The 12,116-nt window shown below is 32.7% G+C and overlaps 1 protein-coding gene across 3 annotated transcripts in view; it reads left to right on the top strand.

The window, feature by feature from the left end:
* LOC126733612 (orexin receptor type 2-like) overlaps positions 1–12,116 on the top strand; it is a 228,105-nt gene that overhangs the window by 202,428 nt on the left and 13,561 nt on the right. The gene's annotated exons all lie outside the window — the stretch shown is intronic.

Genomic DNA, 12,116 nt, shown 5'->3' with positions numbered 1-12,116 from the left:
GACTTCCCATGCTTAAATGCTTACAAGTTTTAACAAAATCTTTTAAGACGTTTACCAGAATCTACAATATTTTTTACATATTTTTTAATTTAATACTTTGGCAGAAAAACGAAAAAAACCACTTATTTTGATTCACTTAACCCCATTTGACGGTACTTCATTAGAGTAAAGGTACTTATCTAATAAAAAGCATTTTTATGGAAATTGAATATTTTATAATTATTATAGATATCCTTATAAGCTTTTATTATTCTACGTTTATGGCGACGGTTGTTTCTTAATATGATGTTACGACAATATCGGTATTTACTTGTAAAAAGATCGGCTTAAATCGCGTTTTTCCCATGGTGCGGTATAAACGGCACAAGTTTTTACCATCGTAACAGTTCACAAGAATACTGAAATAATATTATTTTAAAATGATTTACGTTTATTTTAATTTTGCTTAATTATTACTGCATTTGTATTGCAAATATGATTGATATTTTTAATACCCATCTCCAGACAGCACAAATGTGTTGTATGTAGATCCAAACGTTTCCTTTCTTTGGAAATGTAAAGGTCCATCGAACATCTGTTCATAGGATGATACAAATGTTACAAAAGTAGGCCGCCATAAGACCATTGAATAAAATTGTCCCCTGCACTAATAATTTGTCAATGCAAAGATATATACAGTAAGGACGCGCAAGTTGGAACAACGATTTTTTTAATGATGAAGGCATGTATAGAGGGCGGACCAAAAATTAGCTACGACTGTCAACTTAATTTTTTTTTAAAAGAAACACCCAATTAAATTTTTTTATTCTGTATAAAATGTCAAGTATATTTTGTATACCATGTCCAATGCCTAACTTCAATATTTATTAAGAAATTTGCGATTAATTTTTTTATAAATAATCATGAATTTTTGGAACAGTATATAAAAAAAAACAGAGCAAAAAAATTAAAATAAATGTTCAAGTTGTTGACCATTAACTTCCTGACAGTAACCAAGTTGATTTTCAAATTCTTGTACTACTTTACTTATTGTTTGAGGTCGGATTTGTTGTATTTCGGCTCTAATTCTATTTTTGAATTCTTCTAAACTTTCAGGTTTATCAAAATAAACTTTAGATTTTTTTATATAGTTACTTTTAGATTATTTTATATAACCCTATAGATAAAAATCCAATGGGGTTAAATCTGGCGACCTTGCTGGCCATTCAATAAAACTACCCCTTCCAATCCATCTATTTCGGAAAATGTTGGTAAGGAAATCTAGTACTGTTTGCGAATAGTGTGGGGGGCACCATTCTGTTGGAACCATATCGAATTTACCGGTCTAAATGAGTTTTGACCATTTGGATAAAGTGCAACTAAATTAGGTAAGTACTATCTGATTTTGAAGCAACTCTAAATATTTTTCAGAGTGCGTCCTCAATAAAATAAAGACCCACAATTCCTGCCCATACGTTTAACTTCTTGGGAAATCGTGTATAACGTTCCATACTCCAGTGTGGATTTTCTGATGTAACTTTATCCTTATAAGAAACCACCGCAACGCCCTGAACCACCTAAATATAATGAAAATACTATTAAACAATGCATATATAATGAGAAAGAGTTTGACTTCACCTCAGACACAATATGGAAAATACTCCGGTTTAAAAAAAAACCAAACACTTTTCTTGAATGGAACCAATTTAACGATATTATACCTAAAAATAAGCAACCAGTTTCAAATGTTTTTTATTACCCTTTTATTAATGCTCCACCCTCATCGTATGATACAATTTACACCGCACTTTTGCAACTAACGAAAATTGCAGATAGCTTAGGACAAAACCATATAGTCGTTACGGCTGACTTAGCAATATATAGCAAGGCTCAAGAAATTTTATGGAACAATTCATCGAATTTGCCTTCTAAAGTAACTATGCAGTTAGGTGGCATGCATTTAATGATGGCGTTTATTGTAAGTATTGGGAATATTTTTGGCGATGGTGGTTTGATAAATATTTTAGTTGAATCCGGAGTATATGCAGAGACCTCTAGTAGACAAATGTTGCAAGGAAAACATTTATACTGAGGAATATGCAGAATAGTTCTTGTATCAGACACTTTGAACAGATTATTATTTAAATCAATGGTTTCATGGTTTGAACATAGGGAAATATCTATTTTTTCTGATGAGTTGAACCAATTATCTAATCATTTGGAGGACTTATGCATGAATGAATCCTCATCCAAGGCACATAAAGATACCTTAGAAGAAATAATTGAGCTTAAATCAAGTGAATTAAAAAAATATATGTCTGAATTTCTAGAATACGGATATCACAATTCACCTACATTTAAGTACTGGTATTTATTTCTTGAAGCTGTAACTGTACTTCTATTGTTGCTAAGATCCAAGAGAAATGCTGATTTTTAATTGCATTTAAAAGCAGTTAAAGATACACTTCCTTTTCTTCGAGCTGGAGGACGTAACAACTATACAAAATATACCCCAATTTATGTACTTGATATGGAAAATTTAAAACACCACCACCCTAAAACTTATGAATATCTTAAAAAGGGACATTTTGTTGTCAGAAGATCAGAATCAAAGAAGTTTAATTGCGTTGCATCAGACATGGCTTTAGAACAAACCATAAACAGAGACTGTAAAAGTTCCGGAGGTGTTATTGGTTTTACAAGAAATGAAAAAACTTTAGTACGGTGGCTAATGACAAGACATCTGTTGGGCGAATATTCCAGCAAAATGCAAAGTCTCATTTTAAATAACAGTAAAATAAATCACATCAGAGATAAAGAGAGAAGAAGAAGATATAAATAAAATGCTAACACTAATCGAAACGACATGGATAAACCCTTTTGATACTTACAACACTTCTAAAGATTTGGTTCATATTGCTACTGGTAAAATAGCTTCAGAAGCCGTTAAACAATCGCTTTCAAATTTTAAAGACCACGCTTTAAATAATAACAAACAATTTATACAAGATAGACTCTTCATAATAAGAAGACTAGTTTCTGGAAGACCGTACTTCGAAGTCAAATAAAGTAATTCTCCTTTGACAATATTGGATCCCAAAAAAGTGACAAACAAAAAATTACAAATCCTGAGTTTATGTTTCGCAGAATAGAAATATAATGTAGTAATAATGCTGTAGTAATAAGTGCTGCCCAATTTCACGAATCAAACTTTGACGAAATTCTAAGCTACGAGTTAACGCCCATTTTTCTATCAATTTTCAATGAAGATGGCTCAATGCGAAAAACTGTAAAAAGCAAACTAGCAAATATTCTAGAATCAAGGGCTGAGATTTATATTCTTTCTGAGAAACCAGAAGATTTTGAGTCTTATTTTATCGACGGAATGCTATTATTACAAGAACTAAATGAAAAAATATTTAAAACTTTTGAAGATCTTGGAGATGTCATATTAAAAAAAAAACTGTTACATATTCTTAGAGCGTACTGAGAAAAACAATTTGTTCTAACTTGCGCATCCTCAGTGTTTAAAATAGCATCTCCAAAGGCCTGATAAGTGAACTAGTAAATAAGGCAAATTTCGTAAATCTAAATAATTATGAAACATCAAATGGATGAAGATCCACCCAGATAGCAGAGAGATATCTCTTTAAAAAATCTTAAAAATATATTTTAATAATTTTTGTAATTTTAATAAATACCTATAGCTAGACAATATAGGAACGTTAAGGTCTATTATCTTGAATTAATACGTTCTTGATATTTGCTCATTCATCATCATCATTATATGATTTAAAAATGCATCATTTGAATCAAATATAATACGGGCCTAAATATAAAGCTAAAACTGAAACTAACGCTAAAATGCTACATTAAAACTAAGTAGTTAAATAATCCGTAGAGGATGACACGTCACGAGTTATGTGCATAAACCCATCCCTATTATAGCACACCTAAGCATCCATTTTGCGCATAAGCGACATCAGCGTACTTTATTTTATTCTTTTTTAGGTTTTCATAAAATTATAAAATTAATTATAATCATACAGCTCTAACGTAATGTACTAGTATTAAGCTTATTTTTTAAATAAAACTTTTTTAAAAGGCATTCTGCTGGTTTGAGTCTATAATTGGCGCTGCGAACAAGATAGTGCTACAAGTCTCTCTATCGATTTTCGTTGAGATTTGATGTATTTTAATACCTAAATATGAACACACTTTTATTGTCAGCGTAAAAAAATACTAACCTAACTCGCCTTGACTGTCGTTTAATTGTTTCCAAGATAAAAACTGGCAAAATAATTAAAACTGAATGAAATGTCACGAAGCGCTTCCTTTTTAAACCCCGATGGAACAGTTTTCAAATGTTTAGAATTATCTTCATTGTTTTTGCCGGAAAGAGACCAATAATTTTAGGAGAATACTGACAGTTAAAACAAGCAAGTATACAAATTCTAGAAAATTAAAACTACAGGGATTTACAATAATATAACCTAAATAACCTAAATTGGGGCCAAAATGGGGCTCTCAAACAAGATGAATTACTTAAAAACTAAACACTATAGATAAAAATAATAAACGAAACGTAAGTAGAATCCTAAATAAACCCACTAATCAACTTTAACTACAGAGTACTAGTAAAATAGTACAAAAACTAGGAGAATAATTAAGGTATTTACATTTTCATAATAATATGTTAAATATGTTAAAATATTAAATATATTAAACAACACCATTAGACTTTTAGTAGAAACACAAAATCAAATTTTACAAATTAAAAATGTGCACTCTTACCTAGAAAAATTATTGCGGACGTTAACTTTTGCCCATTTAGAAGGTCTAGATCTCGAAATTTTGAATACTAAAAAAATTACTGAAATTTGGAAATATTTAGAAATTCTATATACAAAAAACTTTTATGACCCATAAGACATATTATGTAACAGAACTTACATTGATCTGTAAAATCGGATTAATTTTATCTGATGACATTATAATTTTAGTAATTAAGATCCCTATTTTTGAAATAAAAACTTGAAACCTACAAATTATATACCCCATTCCTTCATCAAATAAAACAATTTTAGTTAGTCCAAGCAAATTTTATTGTAACAACTTATGGTACACAAGATATATAGAGATAAATACCTACTATACTCTATTTCAGAAGTGTATAGAGCAATAAACTGGGGAATTCCGTTCTGTTTGGCTACATTTCGTGGTAGTTCATAGGCGCAGGTACTTATAATATTTATGAATTTAATTTTCACGGATTAAATGCCTTTATTTTGAAAGAGATTAAATACTAAATAAATACTTTTAATCCTTTTGTATAGGTACCTATCTTTTAACGCTTTGTAACATGCAAAAATGGGGTCAGGTAATATATACAGACTATAAATACTTTTAAATCATATTTTAAACGTTAGTAGTCACTGCTACGCTGTAGTGTAATCACAATATTATTATCCCAATATTTAAAAAATGGAGGTATTCAGTCCAACGAAAAGATGTACTAAAAATTCTCCACTATCGCTGAGTGAAAAAGTTATTATTTTAAATGTACATGATTGCATAAAACACGATTACCCTAGTTTTACTGTGCAAGAAATTGTTGAAAAATGTTCTCGAATGAGTGGAATTGGAAAGTCCACCATTTTCAAATTGTTGCGGGAAAGAAAAGTAGCAGGTCAAGTGGAATCTCCCAAGCAAAAGCCAGGACGACCTACAAAAGTCCTTGATGAAAATGCTAAATGTATAATTCGAAGAAAAGTTCACTCTTTTTATTTTAAAAAGGAAATACCCACCCTAGACAAAATTTTAATGGAGCTTGGCCGAGATGACAGTATTCCGTTGATAAGTAGAAAACTTTTATGGAAAACTTTAAAAAATATGGATTTTGCCTGGGAAAAGCATAACCGCAAAGCACTTTTACTGGAGAGCGACGAAATTGTTTGTTGGAGACGACAATACTTGAGAAGTATCAAGCAGTACCGCAGGGAGCAAAAGAAAGTTTTTTATCTTGATGAGACGTGGATTAACGAAGGTTATATAGTCCAAAAAATGTGGCAAGACAAAAATATAACCAGTGCTCGCCAAGCTTTCATAGAAGCCTGTCTACGGGTATTAAAGTACCTTCGGGAAAAGGAAAAAGACTTATAATCACACATATTGGAAGCGAAGAGGGATTTTTAAAAGAAGGTCTGCTAACCTTTGAGTCGACTCGCACAGGAGATTACCATGAAGACATGAACTCAGACGTTTTCGAGGACTATTTTGGTGAAATGATAAAATTTCTTCCGGCTAATTCGGTGCTGGTTATGGATAACGCAAGCTATCATTCACGGCGAATAGAGAAGACGCCAACTTCAAGTTGGAGAAAGCAAGAAATTATCGATTGGCTGACTGCAAAAGGTATTGCGTTTGAAGCAAATTTGATAAAAAAAGAACTGCTGGCAATAGCAAACTTACACAAAACTCGTTTCATGAAATACGCCGAACGTGGAAGATATAGCCGAAAAATATAATATAACTGTACTGCGCTTACCGCCATATCATTGCGAACTAAATCCTATAGAACTGATATGGGCGCAGGTAAAAGGATTTGTAGCAAGACAAAACACGACTTTTAAAATGAAAGATGTTAAGCTACTGTTTGATCAAGCCATTACGGAAGCGACACCAGAGAATTGGCGAAAAGCAGTCCAGCATGTAATTAAGCAAGAGGACAAAATGTGGGATCTTGACAACCTCATCGATCAGACAGTCGATCCTTTAATTATAATGTCAAGAGGTGATGACAGTTCGTCAGATGACGAAGAAGACTACAATCTATTATAATTTAAAATTGTTATACACTGTTCAAAAAGTGCCAGATCCAAAAGTGACATTTTCAACTGTTTTACTCTACATATTATGTTCAATAAATTTGTGAAAAAAATATATTATTTCATTTAAACAAAAGTAACTTTCTAAAATAAAATAACAAAAATAATTAGGTAACTTACGAAAAACAAATAAGTTTGTCATCAAGGACGCGTGAACCAATTTCTTGAAAGCAACCTAATTGAGCAGGTATAAACTTATGTCTCTTTCTAACACTGCTAAATCTGTTGCGCTATCTCTTTCACCGTTCTAAAACAGCTGAACCTATTGTGCCCTTTCGTTTCCATAACCCTTTCCTCTACAGGTTGATTGAAAAAAAACATATTTTTTACTTCAAATCAGTGCGCTGGGCACCCATCGTGTTGAAACGTCATTTGTTCTTCATTGAGAAAATTTGGAACCCCGTTCAAGAGTTCGGGCAGATCATTTAATAAAAAATCTAGATAATTATCCCCATTCAAATTATCCGGTAAATAATGTGGACCAATAAGGGTATTACCAATTAGGCCTGCCCAAACGTTTACTGAGAATTTCCTTTGAAAGGACACGACTTTCTTCATTTTTGGGTTTTCTTCTTTTGGGGCCCTATAATGCAAATTATGAAAGTTGGTAATTTCCTCCCTTGAAAACTTGGATTCATCTGTCCACAGTATGTTTTTCAAGAAATCGCGGTTATCCACGTCCATATGTAGCAAGAGGCAAAAAACTGAATGCGTCTTTGGTAGTCGTTTTCTTCAAGATCTTGCACGGGAGTGTAATGAAAGGGATGCTTTCCGTTGACATGAAGAACAGACCAGACCTTCCATACACTTAGTTTTAGATTGGCAGCTACAGTCCGGATGCTCGTTGTGGGATCTTCGTCAAAAGCTTCCATAACTCGTTCATCATCATTACGTTGTCTGCGAACTCCAGGTTCACGGCGATTTAGACTACCAGTTTCTTTTAAGCGTTTAAATGTCGTTTCAAAAGTATGACGATTAGGTTGGCGTCTATTGGGAAAACGCTCTTGGTAAATTCTTTTTGCTTCTCGTCCATTTCCATCAGCTCTACCATATGCCATTAGGATATCGGCGTTTGTAAAGGCACTAGCCATAACAGTAACAATAAAACAAAGTTAACGAAAATCTTAGCAGAGTTAAAAATACGGTGTATAAGAAGCGGAGAAAGACAAGTCTCGAATAAAAAATACTCGTATTATGGTTAGTGACAGGTAACAGTTTAAGGTAGCGGGGCACAAAGAGGGTGTCGCCGAATGATAAAGGAGATTATAGCGCAACAGGTTTAGCTGTGTTAGAAAGAGGTATAAGTTTATACCTGCTCAATTAGGTTGCTTTCAAGAAATTGGTTCACGCGTCCTTGAAGACAAACGTATTTGTTTTTCGTAAGTTACCTAATTATTTTTGTTACATGTAGTACATCGTTAGAAAGATTATTAACTAGAAAAGTTTTTTAACACATTTTAAAACCCCACAACTTTTTTTTTATTATTATTTTTTCCATTGTAAAGTTCACGTAACATTTTTTTTCTATTGATTTGAGGAAGTTTGTTACTCCACTGTTAGTTTCTCTTTAAATATTTTTCTCAGTTATTACCAAAATCTGAATTAGACAACATTAGTCTTTAAAATTAATTGTGCGCCATTCTGGCGAAAAATTTAAAAAAAATTGAAGGTTAAAGTAAAAAAACAGGGAAAATCTAATAAAAAAAGGAAAAAAAATATATTACTCCTTAAATTTGAGGAAAAAGAAAAAAATACTATGCGTTTTAAATAGCCAGTAACCTCACCTATTCACCATTTCCGTTTGGCTACTTACTTCCAAACACCCTGTATAAAGATTTTGTTCCAGCAAAAAGCCACGTAATTAGTAGTAATTCTGTATTATTCCTTATACTTGTAATAGTTATTATAGTTGTTATTTATTTGTGACAAAGAAAACATAAAGCGATTCCCTTAAAGACCCTACAGGACATCATCAACGAGGACGTTAAAGAATCTAAAGAGAGTAGAAGTTGCATAAATCCATCCCTATTATAGCACATCTAAGGCCGGTTTTCAGACGGGTGGGTATGGCAGCGGTACAACAGCCGTGCGGTAGACGTTCGGTATGCAGAGCAAATGTTGCTTCTATATAACCAAATGTTTGACTTCACACGAGTCGACGCAACAAGATTTCGGCACAACATGCTTTCTACATGCTGCTTATCTGCAAGTTTTTAGGCGGTAAATGGTTTATACCGCATGTATGTTTGATTGTTTACGTTTGTGTTTGGAAGTTGAAAATGTCGAACGAGATAAATTTAGTACAAGAAATAGAAAAATATGAGTGTCTCTTTAACTACAAAATCGCAGAATATTCGCGAAAAGATATTACGGATAAAGCATGGGAAAGAGTGGCAAAAAAAAGAACTAACCTCTCAGGTAATAAAAATTTTTTATATTAGTCTCATAAACAATAGTTATACTGCCATGGGATGCTACCATTTGGCTTGATAAAATAATTTGCTAAATAATTACGAACAGTAGCTCCAGAAGATGCAGGGCTTATGCGAATAATCTCTTCTAGCAAATTATAGTTTTGAACTGCGATATTCAGTCGATGTTCGGATGTTGGTGTCGAATACCACGTCCCGTCTTTAATTCGTATAAAATTATGTAAAACACAAACACATTTTATTATATTTATAATATTAGAGATTTTTGTACACCTTATGGGGGTTAGCAACACTTGAAATTTTTGAGTTACCATGCCAAAACTACATTCTATGGTTTTTCGTCCCCTGCTCAACCTATAGTTAAATATACGTTTCTTATTTTCCAGTGTTAGGGAATGGTCTCATTAAATATAGTTTTAAGGGAAACGCCTTATTTCCTACGAAGAAATATGGTACTTTTTCCTGGCTCTCATCATGTGGCAAACAAGCACTAGCGGGTAGATTTACACCATTTCTTTCCAACCACTGACCTAAATTTGATGCACGAAAAATTCCTCCATCATTATTTCTGCCTGCATAGCCGGTTTCTATCATTGTGAATAAGCCATCTGCATCACAAACCGCAAGTAAAACAATCGAATGGTAGTGTTTGTAGTTGTAATTTGTTGATCCAGAGTTGGGAATTTTGTATTCTAACGTGCTTGACATCAATTGCTCCTAAGCAGTTAGGTAAGTTCCATAATTCGTAAAAGCAATTTGCTATTTCCTTCCACTTTTTGTTAGAGGGAATTTTCATATAAACATTGTGAATAGTGTTCCAAATAGCTAATGTTGTTTCATTTACTATATACGATACTGTCGTAACTCCTCTTGCAAAATATAAGGCCAGAGCAGAATAAGTGCATCCCGTGGCAAGATACCTAGAATTAATAAGAAATAATCAAACATATAACTTTTGTATTTCTACAAATTGATTTGTTTTTATTTTATTTCAGTTCAAGAGTGTATGAAAAAATGGCGCAACATCAGATCTTCATTTCTTCAAAGAATGAAGACCACTCCAAGTGGTTCTAAACCAAAAAAACCGTATTACCTCAAGGATTATTTGCAATTTATACTGCCTTATGTAAAAGCAGTAAATACTTCCGAAAATAATGGCAATGTCCCAGAACCTATTCCTGATGAAGACCGTAGTTGTGAAAATCTAGCAACAGAAGACTCATCTTCAAATGTAAATTTTAATGAAAATTCTCAGAATGACGACTTTAATTTAACAGAAGAAACAAATCGACCTGCATCATTAGCAAAACAGAAAACAATACAACATTTATCAGCGACGCCAGCATCTACCTCAATGAGTACCGTTCGATGTCGTAAACGTTACAATACAGAAGGTGAGCAAACATTTGTCAACTACTTAAAACCAAATACAAGAAAGGTTCAAGATGTGGAGAACTCTGAAAATAAAGAAAAAATCAGCCACATGCATCACTTCTTACTAAGCATGCTACCTGACCTGGAAAGTATAACAGAAGAACAACAAAGGAAATTTAAAATCAAACTGATGATCCTTGTTGATGAAATAAAATCGCAAAATGTTCAACCTACATTCAATCCATCCTCCTCATCTTCATTCGAAAGACCATCTACCAGCCACTCAGTACTAACACCTTTAGTGTCTCCCGATCAACCGATTCACTCTCCAGAAAAAACTTATTACAATGAAATTCCGACAGCGCAATCAGGGTCAGCCATAGCACTAAATGTTTACTCTTTTTTCTCGAATTTCAATAGAGATAATGTAGAGTAGTGTGTTTTGTTTTATTCATAGTACTTACCGCAAAGTTATTAAAATCCTTTTATTCTCCAGCACTTACACATTCTCTCATGTTGGTATTTTGTGTACGAATAATTGGACTAATAAGTTGTTCAAGTTCTTGGAATGAAGCTTTTCTCATTCTGTACATTGACTGAAATTTTCCATCATTTAAAGTTATTTCTTGAGCGGCAACAAATAACCTACAGTTAATGTTTCTTTCAATGTATGGATGTACCCAATATTTTCTTTTTTTTTCTGTTGTAATCTCTTAAAATACAGATATAACACAATGTCCTTTTCATCACTAGACGACGACATATTCACTACACTGCTGTGGAATATGTTGCCTCATGTAAATAGATAATGCGGCAGAGCATCGTTACGGTAATTGCTGCGCCGCTACCAGACCGCTACTACACCGACCCGTGTGAAAGCGGCCTAAGCATCCATTTTGCAGCATAAGCAGCATCAGCGTATTTTATTTTATTCTTTCTTTTCTAGGAGGTTTTCATATAATTTTAAAATTAATTATAATCATACAGCTCTAAAGTAATGTACTAGTTTTAAGCTTATTTTTTAAATAAAACTTTTTTAAAAGGCATTCTGCTGGTTTGAATTTATAATTCGCGACGATTTAAAATGTACTTGGAAGTGTTGAGAAATTATCATTTTTATATGCGAATGTAATTGAAATTATTTTTTGTATCAACTTACAGAAAAAGATTTGCTGGATGCCTAAAATTATTTTAAAATATGATGGGAGGTCGGTCTTCTATTATGTTTTAAATTTTGTTGAAATATGCCAATATTTATTAAAAAAATTCATATATTTTTTAGCTTTTACTACACTTCTCATATAGGTTTAGGCATGTATCAATCTTGTATTTAAAATAAAACGATAAGTTCAAAACCTCTAAAAAGCATTTTCCATGAGCCTGGAAAGCAGAGCCTTAAGTATAGAACTGTGTTACTCTCGGCATATGCAAATGAAACATCATT

The sequence above is a fragment of the Anthonomus grandis genome, chromosome 2, assembly GCF_022605725.1.
Source record: "Anthonomus grandis grandis chromosome 2, icAntGran1.3, whole genome shotgun sequence".
Classification (NCBI taxonomy): Eukaryota; Metazoa; Arthropoda; class Insecta; order Coleoptera; family Curculionidae; genus Anthonomus; species Anthonomus grandis.
Note: the sequence above shows the minus strand (reverse complement) of the source record. Positions and strands in the feature narration are given on the sequence as shown.